The following is a 17,561-nucleotide window of genomic DNA, read 5'->3' on the forward strand; positions in this document are numbered from 1 at the left end:
ATAAATTCACATTACATCATCATAGTTCAACACGTTATAGTAACAACATGATAACGCTGTTGTGCACAAAATAACACCTCACAAATTGTCTTATCTACATACTGATACGGTTCTTCCTGGACTTTAGACAAGCAATCTGAGAAAGTGGTGATGTACAACAGGTGGGACAAACAATACCTCTTGGTGATATGTCAAATGTGTCATAGAGCCATGTCGGATTCAAAAAAATAAACTCATGCTAGCCATGTCAGCCTAGACACTAGACACTACCCTTGACAAAAGCTAGCCATATACGTTTGGTTCAAGCAATGTACAAAAATGGAAAACCCCGTTTATTTGGAACATTAACATCAAAAAGGAGTTGCCCGGGTCTAGTCAAATAGGACCATCATTGCCGGCGCAGCATACGGGCACCTCGCTGGGATTGAGACCGCATCATTCTCCACGTTACCTGCTGCCTTTTTCCTGTTGCCAGTGACCTTCTTTTTAACATTGTTGCTCTTTAGAGTTTTCATAGAACCAGAAGTGTCTGTGCACATATCGCCATCTCCTACACGTCCCTTGGCATGGACTCTAGGCGTTATGCAGCGTATGTTATTCAAGACATATGTCTGATCTGTGTTTTTAGGATGCTTCACTAATTCCAAACACTACACCAATTTTTCAATCAGACGACAGTTTTTCACTGTCGTCTGATTATATACTTTGCTGTTGTCTATCTCAATGCCGTCTGATACATAATCAGACAATACCAAAAAACTGTCGTCTGATAAAGTTTACTACAACAGCGACTACTATATTATCTGTTGTCTGAATACCACGAAGAACAACAGCAATAATACCAAAAAACTGTCGTCTGATAAAGTTTACTACAACAGCGATTACTATATTATCTGTTGTCTGAATACCACGAAGAACAACAGCAATTGGCAACTTAACTGTTGTGCAAAGTAATTTCAGTTGACAGACCCTAGAAGAATATGGACGTGTAATCAAAATTTAGAGAACATTGATTTGTAAAAAAACTGTTGTCTGAAGGAAGCTTGTACATCTGCAAAGTAATTGAATACTATTGACTGACTTTGAACAAGACAAGAGCAAAACTATTAAAGTCATTGTGTATCATTGCTTCATACTATTGCATCCTAAAATAAACTGTTGTCTGAGATTTTGTTGAACTACAGCTTTCTTGCTTCATGGATCCTTAAAGTCTCTTTTCAACCATATGGCCCCCCAAGATGCTGTACTAGTTGATCAATTCATACAATTGTAGCTTTTCAATTCTCTGTGGTCTTCGTTTTCATCAGACAACAGAACATATTATTATTTTTTTGTGTTATATCTTGTTAGACAACTGAATATGTTTAATAACTATTGTAGATAGACGATTCAGACAACAGATTTTTCTTTCTTTTTTCATCATGTTCATTTGTTAGACAATGGTTTGCTGTTGGTTTTGAATTGTCTGAGATATAAGAGAAGACATACATTCTGTACAATTGAACACATCCTTGATTCCAAAAGCCATTTCATTCATCAGCAATATTCATCCCAACATTTACATAAGAATTAACATTGCCTAAGTGGCTATAACTGCATAAAGCCGGAAAACATAAACGCGTCCACATTGCATTAACCATGCCTATAACTAAAGCAAAAACTAAAACTAGCTAGCAGGAGGCTCATCAAAATATCAAAACAAAAATGCCTTCGACTGCGCATTAACCATGCCTATAACTAAAGCAAAAACTAAAACCAGCTAGCAGGAGGCAGGTGATCAAAATCCCAAAATAAGAGCCCTGCCTTGAACAACCATCACAGCTATGCAATATGATACTTCATCACAAACTTAGCCCACTCTGACCTCACAACATCAACATCCTTTTGGGTGTAGAACAATTCGGATCGTCGCTGCCACTGAAACAAAAGGCATAGTTAATGCGCAGGAATTATTGCTAGGACTATGTAAAATCCTTGCATTAGTATACTTTTACCAATTATTGTCCTATCCAAATGATATCTGACTTTGTTAAATTGTAGGCAGAAAATGGCAAAAGAAACCAATTCATACTATGATATCTGACTTTGTTAAATTGCAGGCACCAAAACAAACTCATATTATTTTGTCACTCCTTATACTAACAAAATCAAAAGAAGATTGAATATTTGGTCCTCTACTAAGTCGATCTCAGATTATAGGAAGTCCCAATCTATTACATACTGAAAAGCTAAAAACAGAGGTAGGAGATCAACAATACGGACCAAAAGAAAAACACCGACCTTGCACACCTATTTCACAACAGATAAATCAGTTGCAGCAATAATAGTAGTAGCAGGTGAAACCTGCATACAAAATCAATCACAGTTTAACATTAAAAACACAGATGTGATATATCAATTCTCAGTTTTCTCTTGTGCAAATTGAGAAAGAAATGAAAAAATGCATGTATGTAATATAATCGAAACCTTGGTCCCAGCATCCCCTAGAAATAATATCAAACTGAGAAATTCATTGCAACAGAAGTTAAAAAATTATTGCTAATACTCCCAATGAACTTTAGACTGTCGAGCACTGAAATCATTACTCATGTATACTTTGTTTTCTTCATCTGTTCTTAACATTGAATTATCAGTTAAATCATTACTCATGTATGCTTTGTTTTATCAGAGAAGTTAAACTTCTTAGAATACAATGCAGTGCTCCAATCACCCTAATACATCATCTCCATATATATGAGTACCATATTTGTATACCAAAGTGAGTTAGTTATGAGGTTTCAATATACTATAACGTTCATGGAAACTTGAACAGATTTAATTACCTTTATTCTCTTCAAGCTTTCATTTGTGGCCCTCTGATTCACACAGTTCCTGCACAGAGGATGAATAAAAGAAATCAATATTCAAGCATCTCCACTCAAATGTATTAGCCTAATTCAGCAACCCACAAATTCATTAGACTGCAAATTAGATAAAGCTAGATATCTATATAGGTACGTAGTAGGCTAGTAGCTCCTCTCTTCGATCAAATTTTTCGTTTTGGTATAGGTCTCTTCAGTTTAATCAGTAACACAGGATTTTACAGTGAGGAAAATTTGCCTCACACTCCTTATACCTCTGATCTTGAAGAAGAAGCAAAGAATCTCTTGGTAATTGTACTGGTAATTGTACAAAAGAAAATTGAAGAAAGGCTAAAAGAAAATCAAGAAAGGGAAAGGCTGTGACACAGGACAATTGAATATCTCCAGGCAGCATATGAATTGATATCACCATAGCACCAAATCACAACATACCATCTTATAACACCAAATACCATCACCAAACCAGACTGAGTTGATAATCCAGGTAATAAGGGGCAATCGATAAGCAAAGTAGATCACACAACAATAACACTCAATATACCCAACTTAACTTTCCAGAAGTTACTGAACCAATAAAACTTTCAAGGAAGACCAGTCAAAATTTTACCAAGAAGAAGTTTGAACGCAGCGTTTAAGCAGAAGCTCAAACCAGACGCTGAAGGCTGAGCTGATCTAGTCCATCCCCATCTTCAGGCACAAAGCAGTCAATGGTCATCACATCCAACGCTCCACATTTCTTCACCTCACCAAATCGGACCAAACAAGCCGGCAAGGAACGACGTGTCGTAGAAAGATCGACGGGTCCAGTAGAGGATTCTCCACCGCCTGGTCAACCGGAGCAAAGAAGGTCAACGAACTCGGAGGGTTCTTGAACCCCATGAGCTGCAGATCAAGAAACGAAGCCATCACTCTGTATCCATTGGACCTCATCACGCCTTTGGCTCCTTCAAACCAAGAAGCCGCCGGAAACCCGATCGTGCTTGTACCGTTCGACGAAGGCGACCCGCAAATCGGAGCCGAAACCCTCAGAGTTGATCACCCTCAGAGTTGGAATTGCAGTTCGAAATCTTCAAGATCCAGCCGGAGAACGATCAGCGCTGGCCGTCCGGTTAGAAGGAATTGTCATGCTCGACTCGGTTTCAGACGGTGGTGTGGCCACCAGAGAGAGATCTGTGCGGTTAGACGCAGTCTTCAAGAGCGCGATCTCATCGGCGCCGCCGCTTGCGACGGGAGCACTGGCCTGACGATGCCTCTGGTTTTGGATGGAGTATGGAGCCAGATGAGATAGATCGGAGGTCGGAGACAGAGAATCAGAGAGGGACGAAGCCGTTTGGATCATGTCGAATGCGAAGAGGGAGGCGTCGGTGGGAGCGAAGAGGGTGAAGGAGGCGTTGGGCGGGAGCGGATTAGATTGTAGCCGTGGTTGCGAATTCTATGGTTTGAGAATACAGATTGGGGGATTTTGGGGCTTATTTGGTGAACTAGAAACTGAGAGAGAGAGAGAGAGAGAGAGAGAGAGAGAGAGAGAGAGAGAGAGAGTAGGGTTTGGAAGGACAAGGAAGCGAGAGAGAAGGAGAAGAGAGAAAAGTGTTGGTCGGAGGCGGGGAGGGATGAAGAGGAGAGTTGGGAGAAAATGAGTTGTTCTCGGTTAGGGTTTGGGGAGTAAATGCAAGTGTGGGAAAATATATCCAAGTGTGGGAATTAAAATTTTTGTTCCCACCTTCAACTGTTTTAATTTTAAGTTCACCGCTCCGGTTTTTGTGATTCCCGCAAAAATTTTAACAAAAGTTTTTTAGGGAGAGGGGGGGATCTAGGCCGCATCATATAGCTCTTGGGCCCTAAGCCGGCCCGGCCCGGCCCTAATCCGGCCCCAAAATTTATTTTTTATTTTTGTTATTTTCTATTACATGTGTTATATGTATAAAACTATGGAAGTGTAGAAAATTATTTCAATCTGCCATATTAGGAAATGAGTCTTTTAAATTGAGCCATATTTTGAGAAGAAAAAAATAATTTTTTTTAAAGAATTAACCGTTAATTCGGCAAAAACGCCGCCGTTTTAATATAATCTTATGGGTATTTTAATATTTACCAATAATTACTGTTAACTAATTAACTATAATAATTACAAAGCTATTACTTCAAATTTGACCATATATTCATGTAATACCAATTTTGAAATAAATCAAGTAATCAACATAACTAAAAATAATCAATTGGTCGAGTTGAAACCTTTTTACCAATGTAATGCTAACTTCTTAATGAGCAAAATGGGGGACGAAATGTAATTTTTTAAAATGCACCGTTGGATGTTATTTGTATATGAATATATGTTAGTGGTAGAAATTTCAGCAATTTCCGCCTTCGTTTGGACCTCGATCTACCCGGTCAACTCAATACCCTAAATAGAACATAAAACAAATATGCTCTTAACCGTTCCTTGGCAATTCACTTTTTTTGAAATTTCAGCTCCCACATTCTCATGGGTAGGGGGTCTACTTATCGATGTCAAAATTCCGCAACGTTTGTCCGCGCATGGTGCCGCTCCCCTTAGGGAAGTTTGCTTGTGCAAAGCGTTGACCGCTCCGTTAGGTGCCTTATTCACAACGGATCGGCCTAATTTCTTTACACAATATCTATCACTATTGTATAAACATATAAGAATTTTCCGATTGATCGATTTTCATTTCAAATTTTTTGGATCGCACATAATCCTTATATGTCTTGTAATGTAGTACAACTAGTTTATTAGGCTTGTTACCCTCCGTGAGCAAAATGGGGGACGAAATGGAATTTTTTAAAATTCACCGCTGGATGTTATTTGCATATGAATATATGTTAGTGGTAGAAATTTCAGCAATTTCCGCCTTCGTTTGGACCTCGATCTACCCGGTCAACTCAATACCCTAAATAGAACATAAAACAAATATGCTCTTAACCGGTCCTTGGCAATTCAATTTTTTTGAAATTTCAGCTCCCACACTCTCATGGGTAGGGGGTCTACTTATCGATGTCAAAATTCCGCAACGTTTGTCCGCGCATGGTGCCGCTCCCCTTAGGGAAGTTTGCTTGTGCAAAGCGTTGACCGCTCCGTTAGGTGCCTTATTCACGGCGGATCGGCCTAATTTCTTTACACAATATCTATCACTATTGTATAAACATATAAGAATTTTCCGATTGATCGATTTTCATTTCAAATTTTTTGGATCGCACATAATCCTTATATGTCTTGTAATGTAGTACAACTAGTTTATTAGGCTTGTTACCCTCCGTGAGCAAAATGGGGGACGAAATGGAATTTTTTAAAATTCACCGCTGGATGTTATTTGCATATGAATATATGTTAGTGGTAGAAATTTCAGCAATTTCCGCCTTCGTTTGGACCTCGATCTACCCGGTCAACTCAATACCCTAAATAGAACATAAAACAAATATGCTCTTAACCGGTCCTTGGCAATTCACTTTTTTTGAAATTTCAGCTCCCACACTCTCATGGGTAGGGGGTCTACTTATCGATGCCAAAATTCCGCAACGTTTGTCCGCGCATGGTGCCGCTCCCCTTAGGGAAGTTTGCTTGTGCAAAGTGTTGACCGCTCCGTTAGGTGCCTTATTCACGGCGGATCGGCCTAATTTCTTTACACAATACCTATCACTATTGTATAAACATATAAGAATTTTCCGATTGATCGATTTTCATTTCAAAATTTTTGGATCGCACATAATCTTTATATGTCTTGTAATGTAGTACAACTAGTTTATTAGGCTTGTTACCCTCCATGAGCAAAATGGGGGACGAAATGGAATTTTTTAAAATTCACCGCTGGATGTTATTTGCATATGAATATATGTTAGTGGTAGAAATTTCAGCAATTTCCGCCTTCGTTTGGACCTCGATCTACCCGGTCAACTCAATACCCTAAATAGAACATAAAACAAATATGCTCTTAATTGAATATAACCACCTTAACTAATATTAATAAATGTTATAAGTTACAAGTGTGTGTGTGTATTAAATATGTTCAATAAAAAACAATGAGTCTTTTATTACCAATATATACCATTAAGCCATATTTTGAGAAGAAAAAAATAATGTTTTTTTTTTTTTGTTAAACAAAATAAGGCCTTTTTTTGGCCCATTTCGGCCCTATTTGAGGGCCGGCCCGACTCGGCCCTTTCGGCCCTAACCGATCGGGCTTTTTGGGCGGGTAAGGGGTAGCATATTTAAGCCCTAGCCCGACCCTACCCGGCCCTAAATTTTGTTGACTTTCACTAGGCCCGGCCTGGCCCGACCCTAAGCTCTAAAATTTAGGGTAGGGCCGGCCCTAGCACGGCCCATGATGACCCTTGGGGCAATCTAACTTCAGACAACAACATTTAGGGTGCATTGTCTGAAGATAATGTGACAACAGATGAATAAAAACAGTTGTGTGAAACCAAATCAGACAATATCTTTTAGCAAGTATTGACTTAAAAGTTATTGCACAACAGACAATGAATAACAGTTGTGTGATTGAACAATCAGACAACATCAAAAATCAACCATTGTCTGAATAAACCTTGGACAACATTGAAATAATAACTGTTGTCTGAATTGAACAATCAGACAACATCAAAAATCAACCATTGTCTGAATAAACCTTGGACAACATTGAAATAATAACTGTTGTCTGAATTGATCCATTCAGACAACATCAAAAATCAACCATTGTCTGAATAAACCTTGGACAACATTGAAATAATAACTGTTGTCTGAATTGATCCATTCAGACAACATCTATTATATCAACCATTGTCTGAAAAGTAATTGCACAAGAGCCAAGTAATGACTGTCGTTGGATTCGAAAATTCAGACGACATATTTTTTTTTGCTGTTGTCTGATTATTTCAGACGACAGTTAAAATGTTTGCTGTCGTCTGATATGTGTTGTCTGATTGAAAAATTGGTGTAGTGAAAGCAAGTTTCACACGCTGATCAGCAGAGTTGAACTGGAAATTGGATGAGCAGTTAGGATAACGTAGTACTAGAAAAAAATTCATTAGATTTATTACAAAGTAACTTGTATACTGAAAAAATTTTACATACCCCAAATCGCCAAGCAGAACCTCCATTTTGCATATGATGTATAACATATATCCCACAGTCACAAGTGTTGTCTTGTATCCGATTGAAGGCTCCATTGATAAGAGTGAAGTGCATGAACTCGAACCATTGGTCCAAATGCGCGAGTTCTAAATGCATGATGTCATTAGCAAAGACCCTATCAAGGTGGCTCAACTGATGTCCACAAGTTACAAATATAGTCAATCAACAGATTAAAATCATTGTTCAACTATAGTAATATCCAATTCAGAGGCTTGCAATAATAAGCAACTTAATTAATAGTTTCCACTTTAAAAGTTGATGGTTAGACATGAACTAGAGGGTCGTCCATGAACAATACTTACACCAAAATGGGTAGGGAAGAACCAAGAGAGAGAGTGTCTTTCATATATGTAAGCAGCCATAACATTAATGACCTATATAGAAAATTAAAATTCCAGATTACTCACAATCACAGATAATGTCAACATAGCAAAATATAAGGCAGCAATTACATCATCGAGTAGAGGGGTTTGTGGTTGCAAACATGCGATATCGCCTCGATTTATGAGAAACCCATCACACCCAGCAACCATGTAGCTATGCAATAACAACCAGTAAGCTCATGTATATACTAACATATCAAATATGGGAAAAAGTATGTATTACCTGGACTCATCAGCAGTTAGCTGACTAGCAGGGAAAAGGAAGTTCAGAATTTCCTCATCCATTGCAGAGATACCACTTGGTGCATGTAATTGGCCAACATTCGGGATCTTTGGCTTTTGCTTCTTGCACTTTGGATTAACACTATTGTTGCTTTGGGGAAATAGGACACGCACAGGTGCTTGAGTTTTTGTGGGAGCCAAGTTATTCTTCATTGCGATACCACCATTTCCAAGTGGGCTACTAGATCAATTAGACCATTGACTCCCATTTCCCCCTTCTCCACGATTCAATCTCACCTGTCATTTCAAAGGTTAATTAGTCTTGCAGTGAAAACAGAAGTCCTAGCTTAAAATCAGGAAAATACTAGCACTGTAGTGAAAGTGTCAATTAGTCTTGCACTGAAAATACTGATATCATGTTTTAAACTAAAATTACCAATACCCTAAACTAAAAGTAATAATATTTTGTGCACTAAAAGTAGGGTTTACAAAAGTTGTGAAATGGATATGCATCTACACCAAAATTTTGTTCATGACTAGTACATTTTTTAAACAATAACTGTTGTAATTTTCACTATGTGAACTAAGAATACAATCATATGACAAATACTCTCTAGGTATCAGTATGCTTTTACATCCCAAAACCACAAAAGATTCAATATGTATTAATTATAATTTAATCAATTTTTTTTTCTGTTTCAAAAATCAGATAAAGAATGGCATTGAACAATAGCACAACCACACTACAAGCATAATGGAACCTACAAAGTAAAGAATAAGGGCATCATACCTCTGGTCTATCAATAACTGGTGGTTGGGGAGGCCCATGCGTGTACTAACCACAATCAAAGAATCCAATTCAGAAGGGTCTTAGGACTTGACATCGTTTCCACCTTCAGATTCAATGATATGCACTACATTAGCGCCAACCTCCATTATGAGATTTTCGTTCATAACTTCATGTGCCAATGGTCTGCTCATCAACTTAGTGACTTCAGCAACAATATTAGGAATCATATGCTCCTTCATTACTTCCATTTTCTTTTCAAACTTTTGTAAAGTTTCTCCAACCATATTTTCCACATCTGACTTCACAGCTTCAATCTTATTCATTACCTGTTTTTGCACATTTGGACCAACATTAATATCTTTGCCTCTTTTGTCAAAGATCTCATTGTAATAAAAAATCTGTGAACAATTAAGCCCCCCATGGTTTACAACCCATTTAACCAACCGCTTTGTCTCCTTATTACCCTATGCAACAATGGGTAGAACACACTTTTCAACATGATTCAAACTCTTAGACACCAACTCACAGTAGAATAATTGCACAAATAGTAGAGATCCACCAACATATCCTTCTTTCTTTTTCTGGAAATCCTCAACACCTTCCATTAGTTGAAGGAAACATAAAGTAGACCAATTTCTGTGGCATATGGTGGCATGGTCAATAAGGGCCATTATTAACTTCTAATCAACTTTTGATGATGCTGATTGGCACAAAACAGTGGCTAATGCATAAAGAGCAAAGCAAATTTTGAATGTATCATTAGCCTTCTCTGACTCAATGATAAGTTTTCTCAAATATTCGATACTCATCTCCTTCTCTTCCCCACACAATTATTTCCAGACCTCGGCACAACGTGCATCTTCAAGTTTTTTATTCAGTACTATCTCCATGTGTAAGCATTGCAGCTTATGGAACTTGACAACACTTGGAATTTATATGATGTGTAAATGCAGTACAAGTAAATGAAGTGTGGCCGGAGTCTAAAATACATTTGTATAAGCTTTGAATTAATTTTACAGATAAGCTTATGCACTATTTGAATTCAAATAATATTGCAGTTGATTAGCTGTTGAGTGTTTGATAAAGCAGTTGAGAAAAATGACAGTTTCTTTATGGATGGAACTGTCATGTGAAGCTTTTATATTAATGTCAGACTAGTCCCTTCTGAAACACGAGTTTTTTCTCAAAATTAGTCCCATTACTAAGAGAATATCAAGGTGGATTCAGGAGAAGGCTGTCATGGACAATGCAAGTGCATCAAGTAAGTTCCTGAGTTTATGTTGTTATGTTCTTGATTTATGCAGATACAAAACTGGTAGAGTTTTCTTCAATAGCAAGTTTGATTATTCATTCTGTTGATTTGCAGTAATTATCATACATGTTCTTGATCTAATATAGGCTTTTAGATGCATTAATGATTCTTAATATCTGCAATTTCTTACATCTTGCCCTCCATCCTTAATTCCCATCACGTGCTCAAAATCTGATTTACGCATCTAAAACATTCTTCCATTTATATTGATAGTGTGGTTGGCTACATCAATCTTTTCCACAAGTTGTTGACATAATGGCCTACTAAGCTCAGTGCATTGCAAATTGATTAAGGAACCAAATCCCATTTCACAAATGGAAGCAACTTTTTCACCTGATAGTGACTTCACTATTTCCGTGAAACCACTAGGGTTGCAGTTTGTCAAAATCGTCAACTTCTGAAGGTCATAATCCAGCCCATTTTCCAACTTTGCTTTTCTTTCGGCATCAAGAGAGTCCCACAACACCTCAATACATTTCTTTAGCTGCTACAAAAAAAAAAAAGACGAGTATGATAAATCTTTTCCATATGATTAAAGGCAAGTAAAAACAAGCATCAAAGATATGGAACTACACATGCCGTCAAGTAAAAACTAGCACCAATGAAAATGAAACTATATATGCAGCAAAGGTTGCTCTCTTAATTAAGGTCTGTCATTAATGTAAGGTCATACATAAATCACTTACCTACCTACTTTATTTAAAAAAAAAAAAACAAACTATAAAGTAATCTTTTGATGAATCTAAGAGCAAGTAGAAACTTTGAATTAAAAAGCTACGTTATTTACACATTAGTTTTACATTGAGAGTGGCACCTGCTAATTGCTATCAATGGCAAGATACAACCAGGTAATAGACAAGAGAATGTTAAGTCACATTACCGTTCTCTGTCGAGGGGAGATCTTCTTCTAATTCTCAATCATCATAATTTCCTGTCCACATATCCCACAACTTGTGAGAATAACTGTAATGGATATATGAGGTTCTACAAAATGAATTAATAAATAATATTATCTCTACCAAAGAAGAAGACATTGTTTGCTTCACATAATTCCATTGCTTTGGGAAAAAAGTGCAATATCTTTATGCTATTTGTTTTCTTTTCTACCATTTGGGATACTCTGCTATTTTTTTTTTTTTGGGATAAGTTATACTGTGCTACTGTTATATCAAACTTACAAGTTATAAGTTACTCCATTAAAGCCTATATGCAATGAGCTATCTCACATCTGACTTTTCTTTTGGTGAAAGAAATAATCAATTGAACAAGGGAGGTGGGCAAAGCCCAAAATGAAAATAGAAACTGAAGCAACATGTACCACAGCTCAAAGACCACCTAATCCCCTAAGCGGTAATAATATTTCTTTACACTATATTGCTTACCGTTGAGTCTCAAGCCTTTACTATGTTTTCTGTTGTTGGTTGCTGGAAAATCTGGCTTGAAATCAATGAGAGAACCTATTGGGTATTCCCTTTGCTGCCACCTCCAAAACCTAGTTCTTTCTACCCATCAATCCCAACTCTCATCCCCCTTTGCATTGGGCTTCTCGTGTGCTACATGACAAAAGGGAGGGTTTAGAGAGGGTATAATCTTGTAATAGGATTCGTCCACGACTACATGACAAAGAGGATGCGGGGTAGATCCAACTCTCACCCAGTTAACCGGAACAGGACAAACTTGACAACTGGAAACAGGCTTAGCCTTTTCCATCTCCAATTCCTATTAATCAGCTTACACATGATATGCACATGTTTGGGCTCAAACACTCTACGCATGGAGTGCTTGGAGCAGCGAAGATGTTCTCCTCAATATAAAGCATTTGTCAAAATTATGACATCACAACTCGTTTCACAACCTACTACATATTTCAAACCACAATTGCATTCACAATATGAATTAAGTAAAATCAGTAATCTCTGCGTATAAACTTAGTTCAGGAGATCACATTCAAAACAATCAATAGAAATCATAGTATTCCCTGCATAGAGTTTAGTTTAGGAAATTACATTAAAACAAACAATTAAAAAAAAAACAGTAATCCCTGCGTATAATTTAGTTCAGGAGATTACATTAAAACCAATCAATTCAGAACACAATAATCCTTGCATATAATTTAGTTAAGGAGATTATGAAGGAAAACAAGCAATTCAATAATAGAGATAAACTAGAAATCAATACACATTCATCTACTCATCACACCAATCACCACATCAACAATCTCAACATCAATCACTCAATAACAGGCCACATCATTTACACAAAATCATCACATAGATCATCACACAGATTACCACACTGGTTGTCACATAATATTGTTTCCTCATCTCTAACAGCCTCAAAACAATAATGAAATCATTTTTCAAATATTTTTTTCTCAACTCAAAATCATACCTACTTTCAAAACTCAAAGCCAACAAAACCGTATTTGCTTTCCAAAATCATTTATTTTCCTCAACATCACACTGCACAACAATAGTAAACTTCACACACAATTCCACCAAGATATATATATTTCACGTAAATATATATATATATATATCCTATCCAGATCGGAGCTCCGCTTTGAAATTAACGTGTGAAGTTCGAGTTTTGGGTCACTTTTCGATCACACATCCACATCTCGACCGTTTAGTTTTTAGGTACTAGTGTATAGATCATCTTTGCAAATTTTCAGCCAAATTGATGATTGCTAAGGTATCTAACTCACTTAAACCAATGGACGAATTGAATCTGTTAACCTGAACCGTACTAGTTCTAAGGTAGTTATCAATGTCTTAATGATCATCATTTTGGTTGAAAATTTGCAGAGATAATCTATACACTAGTACCTAAAAACAGAACGGTCAAATTGTGATACGCTCAAAGCAAGCATATAATTTAGCCCTATAAAATGTCATCATATAGTAAATAGGGATCGTTCTATTCCGAGGATTGAGGGTACACCTGTAATTGCAAAAATAAATTAATAAAAGTAAAAAGTATTATTTACAAAAAATAAAACAAAGAAAGAAATATGTACAAGTAAACACAAATTGGGGGGGGGGGGGGGTGGATTTTAGAATTATAAATTTGAAAATTAAAATAAATAAAATTAAGAAAATGTAAAAACATATATACACGGGTGGAACGCAAGGAATAAAGATCAAAACCACAATCATATGAATGAAATCCAATCATAAATCCTATAGTTGATCTTCTATGTCATGAGAAAGAAGTTGAACATGTGAAACGTTAGAAAGCAAACGATTTTTCATATTTTACTTTCCTTGAATAATTAATCTAAGTGAAAGCACCTAAATCAATGCTATTGAACATGCAATCATAGTCTAGAAAGCTAGCTACTGAAGAACACATTCAATGCATGAAGCATAGAGAAATGATGTCAACCAAAGTTCACAACCTAGTTATGAATAAGTTCACCTATTTGCAATCCTCCTTAATTGATTTCGACTTTGGTCTAAAGCCTTCACTACTTAAATTAGCTCCAATTACATGCATATATCCTAAGTTGGCAACCAAAGAACACAAACATGCAAAAAAAATTTGTAATCCAAAATCAATCAAGCAATCTCACATAAGCAACATATAAGAATCACAAGTTTATTTCAAAACATATAAACAGGCTTTAAACTTTGCCCTTAACGTCATGTTAACTAGAATTCATAACTCTACAAATCAAACAAAGGAAAACAAAAGAAAGTATGAAATACACCGTGAAAGATGGATGACATGGCCTTGAGACGAAGAACTCGAAGATCCTTGAAAGCAAGCAATGTTCTAGGGACGACACAAGGGTGGATGGCGAATAGGATCTTGATGTATTGCATGAATTCTTCTCCTCCTTGCTTGAGACGCAGAGCTTCTGAAGACTAGAGAATGGAGAGAATTTTTCTGATGTTTATTTACTGAGGGAGAGAGGTGTGTTGTGATTTTTTGGTGTCTTCAACGTCTAGAGAGGAGGCTATATATAGGGGAAGGCAAGGGTTCATGAATTTAATTTCTACGGAATTTTCTGGTTGCACCACACAGCTCTAACCAATGAATTAATGCCACGTCAGCTCTGCCATGTCACTCAACCAATCAAAAAGCTCCAAAATAATTCCATAATCTTTCCAAATATATTATTGCTGATTTCCCAGGATTTTATCTTATTTTTCTCTAAATTTTCAGCCAAAATAATCTTGAGTGAAAATAGGAATGAATCTAAACTTGTTTTGGACCTTTTCTCCCTTAAATCTCTCCATGGCATCATTATCCTTGATCCTCTCTTGATTTTTGACATTAACTCCATAATTTCCCATGGCAAAATCAGATTTAATTCCCCAATAATATCTCCAACGTCATCTTCGAGCCATGTGGTTTCCTAGTTCCATCAGGACTCCTCTCTTTTTGCCATGTGTATTCATTTCAGCTCATTTCTTCTCCATTTTCTCCCTTGTACCTAGAAAATAAAAACTAAACTAAAATTTATTTATTTAAGGAAATAACTAAGTAAAATATGAGGAAATAACTATTAAAACATCGCATTAAAATGATTCTATCAAACTCCCCCACACTTAGCAAAAATCAAAATAAAGACACAAACTTAGGCCGAACCAAAATTTAAAGAAAGAAAGACTCAAACATTACAACATACAATGACTCTATTTCCCTTCAACGGTTTGTCTCATAAATCTCTTACTTTCACAACGTAAAGATTAGCACTCAATCAAGAATCAATGTTTAGGCATTCAAGAGTTAATTCAAACATATAATCCACACATACACAAGTAGGACTTGGTTGTAACAATTGATGGCCTGAAAGCAGGCGCACAATTTAACCCTGAAATGTCATTAGTAGTATAAGTAAATAGGGATCGTTCTATTCCGGGGATTGAGGGTACACCTGTCATTGTCAAACAATCAAACAATTAAAATTAAAACAAAGTATAATATTCACAAAGATATTCACAAGTATAAACATTATTTATGAAAAAAGGAGGGATTTTGTTTTTGGTTTTCTTTTTCGAAAATAAAACTAAGTTAACAAAACAATTAAAATGCAAAAACATAAAAATACGAATGGAATGAGAGAACAAAGATCAAAACCGAAACTTATGAATAAAATCGTTTCAAACCCTAACATTGCTCATCAAAGTCATGCAAGAGGAGTTGATCATGTGAAACGTTAAAAGCAAACAATTTCCCATTTTTTACTTTTCAATGCTAATTAATCTAAGTGAAAGCACAAAGACTAATCCTATCAAACATGCATTCAAGCCCTAGAAAGCTAGTCAATCATACATGTTCAACGCAATAAGCATCTAGAAAGGCTATCAGCTCAAGTGTGCAACTTAGTATGAAAAAGTCCACCTAATTGCAATCCTCTTTGATTAAATTCGGTTTTTGCACAAAACCTTTACTACTTGTTGATTTAAGAACACAAAACCAAAAAGTTGATTCATGTTCTCAAATTCGTAGCACCATTCATATAAAAACCCTAAAAGTTTTGAACCATTTATGATTAATATACAAAAGATTTCTATCATGCAAATTTAATCAAACACTTACACAAAAGCAACCATAAATCGCAATATATGAATATGAAATTATCAATTAATCATAAAAATTCCAGAAATAATACTTTGTTCATACATATATGTCAACTAGAACAAGACCAACGAAATCAAAGCAAAGGTTACAAAGGAGAATCGGATTACACCGTGAGATGGAGATGAGATGAACGAATTGAGGATGTGGTCTCTTGAATCTCGAAAGCAAGCTTCAAGGATGGTGATGGAGGTTGATGCTCACGGCAATTCTTCTTCTCCCTTGGCCTTGCTTGAACTCGTGACTTGCTCTAGAGGATGGAGGAACTCACGGCTATGCTAGAGAGAGTTTTCTGATTTTTTTCTAAAGTGTAGAATGTAAAAATTGGGGACCCTTGTCGTTGAGAGAAGAGAGGAATATATAGGGGACGGCCTCTTGGTCTTCAAGCCGTGTAAAACCCTAAGAAACCTCACGGCATTTGCTTGATAACTCCACATAATTTCCTCCAATGCTTGCTTGCCACATAAGCCCTATGAGGTGGTCCAACCAATCACAAAATTCCAATGTTAATTCCCTAAATAATCTTGCCGAAATATAGAGATATTTTCTGATTTTATGCTTTTAATTTCGGCCAAAACTCTTTAGGGAATATAGGAATGTATCTAGACTTCTTTTGAGCTTTTCTTGGTCTCCACCTTTTTCTCTTTCCTTTTATTTCTCCCTTGAATATCTCCTTGCCGAATTCTCTAGGGTTTTCTTTTTAATTCACACGGCAAATCCTTCTTTTCCTCTTGCTTTGGACGGCAAGGAGTCTCCTAGCGTTTATCTTTCCATAAGAATTTCCCTAGAAAATCTCAATCGAAATCTTCTTTATAATTTCTGATTTTCCACGTCATTTTCCTTGTTTCTCTCTTGGCTTTAGACGGCAAACTCTCCCTAGGGTTTAATCATGCGTCACAAACCCTAATTGTATGGGCTTTTGTGGGCCTTTAATCCAATTTGCCGAAAATCCAATAAGTCTTGAGAGTTCTTGGGCCTTGTTGCTTCTCATTCAAGCCTTGTCACCTTCCAACGTCACAACACTTCATTTTTCTATTTCTTTTTCATAGTAACGTTGGAAGCTTCCTTGGTAAGCTTTCCTCCTTTTCGCAGGGTTTCCTGGTTGAAGCAGGAAAACTTCTTTTCTTCATTTCTGCTCATTTCTGTGGCTCATTGTTCTTCAACTTTGCTCCCCTTGGTGTTCGCAAGCTCCTCTTTCCATTTATGAGTTCATTTCCACTTTTTAGCTCCGAGGTCCTGAAAATAGAAACTAATAAGAAAA

General features: G+C 36.6%; 1 long non-coding RNA gene across 1 annotated transcript; it reads right to left on the reverse strand.

The window, feature by feature from the left end:
* Positions 1-1,785: 1,785 nt before the first annotated feature.
* LOC121051566 lies at positions 1,786-2,944 on the reverse strand. The gene is made up of 3 exons (XR_005806109.1): positions 2,823-2,944; positions 2,281-2,343; positions 1,786-1,917 (listed from the first exon to the last, which is right to left on the reverse strand). It is a non-coding gene; the product is annotated as an uncharacterized LOC121051566 (long non-coding RNA).
* Positions 2,945-17,561: the final 14,617 nt, after the last annotated feature.

This window comes from Rosa chinensis, chromosome 2 (assembly GCF_002994745.2).
Source record: "Rosa chinensis cultivar Old Blush chromosome 2, RchiOBHm-V2, whole genome shotgun sequence".
Lineage (NCBI taxonomy): Eukaryota > Viridiplantae > Streptophyta > Magnoliopsida > Rosales > Rosaceae > Rosa > Rosa chinensis.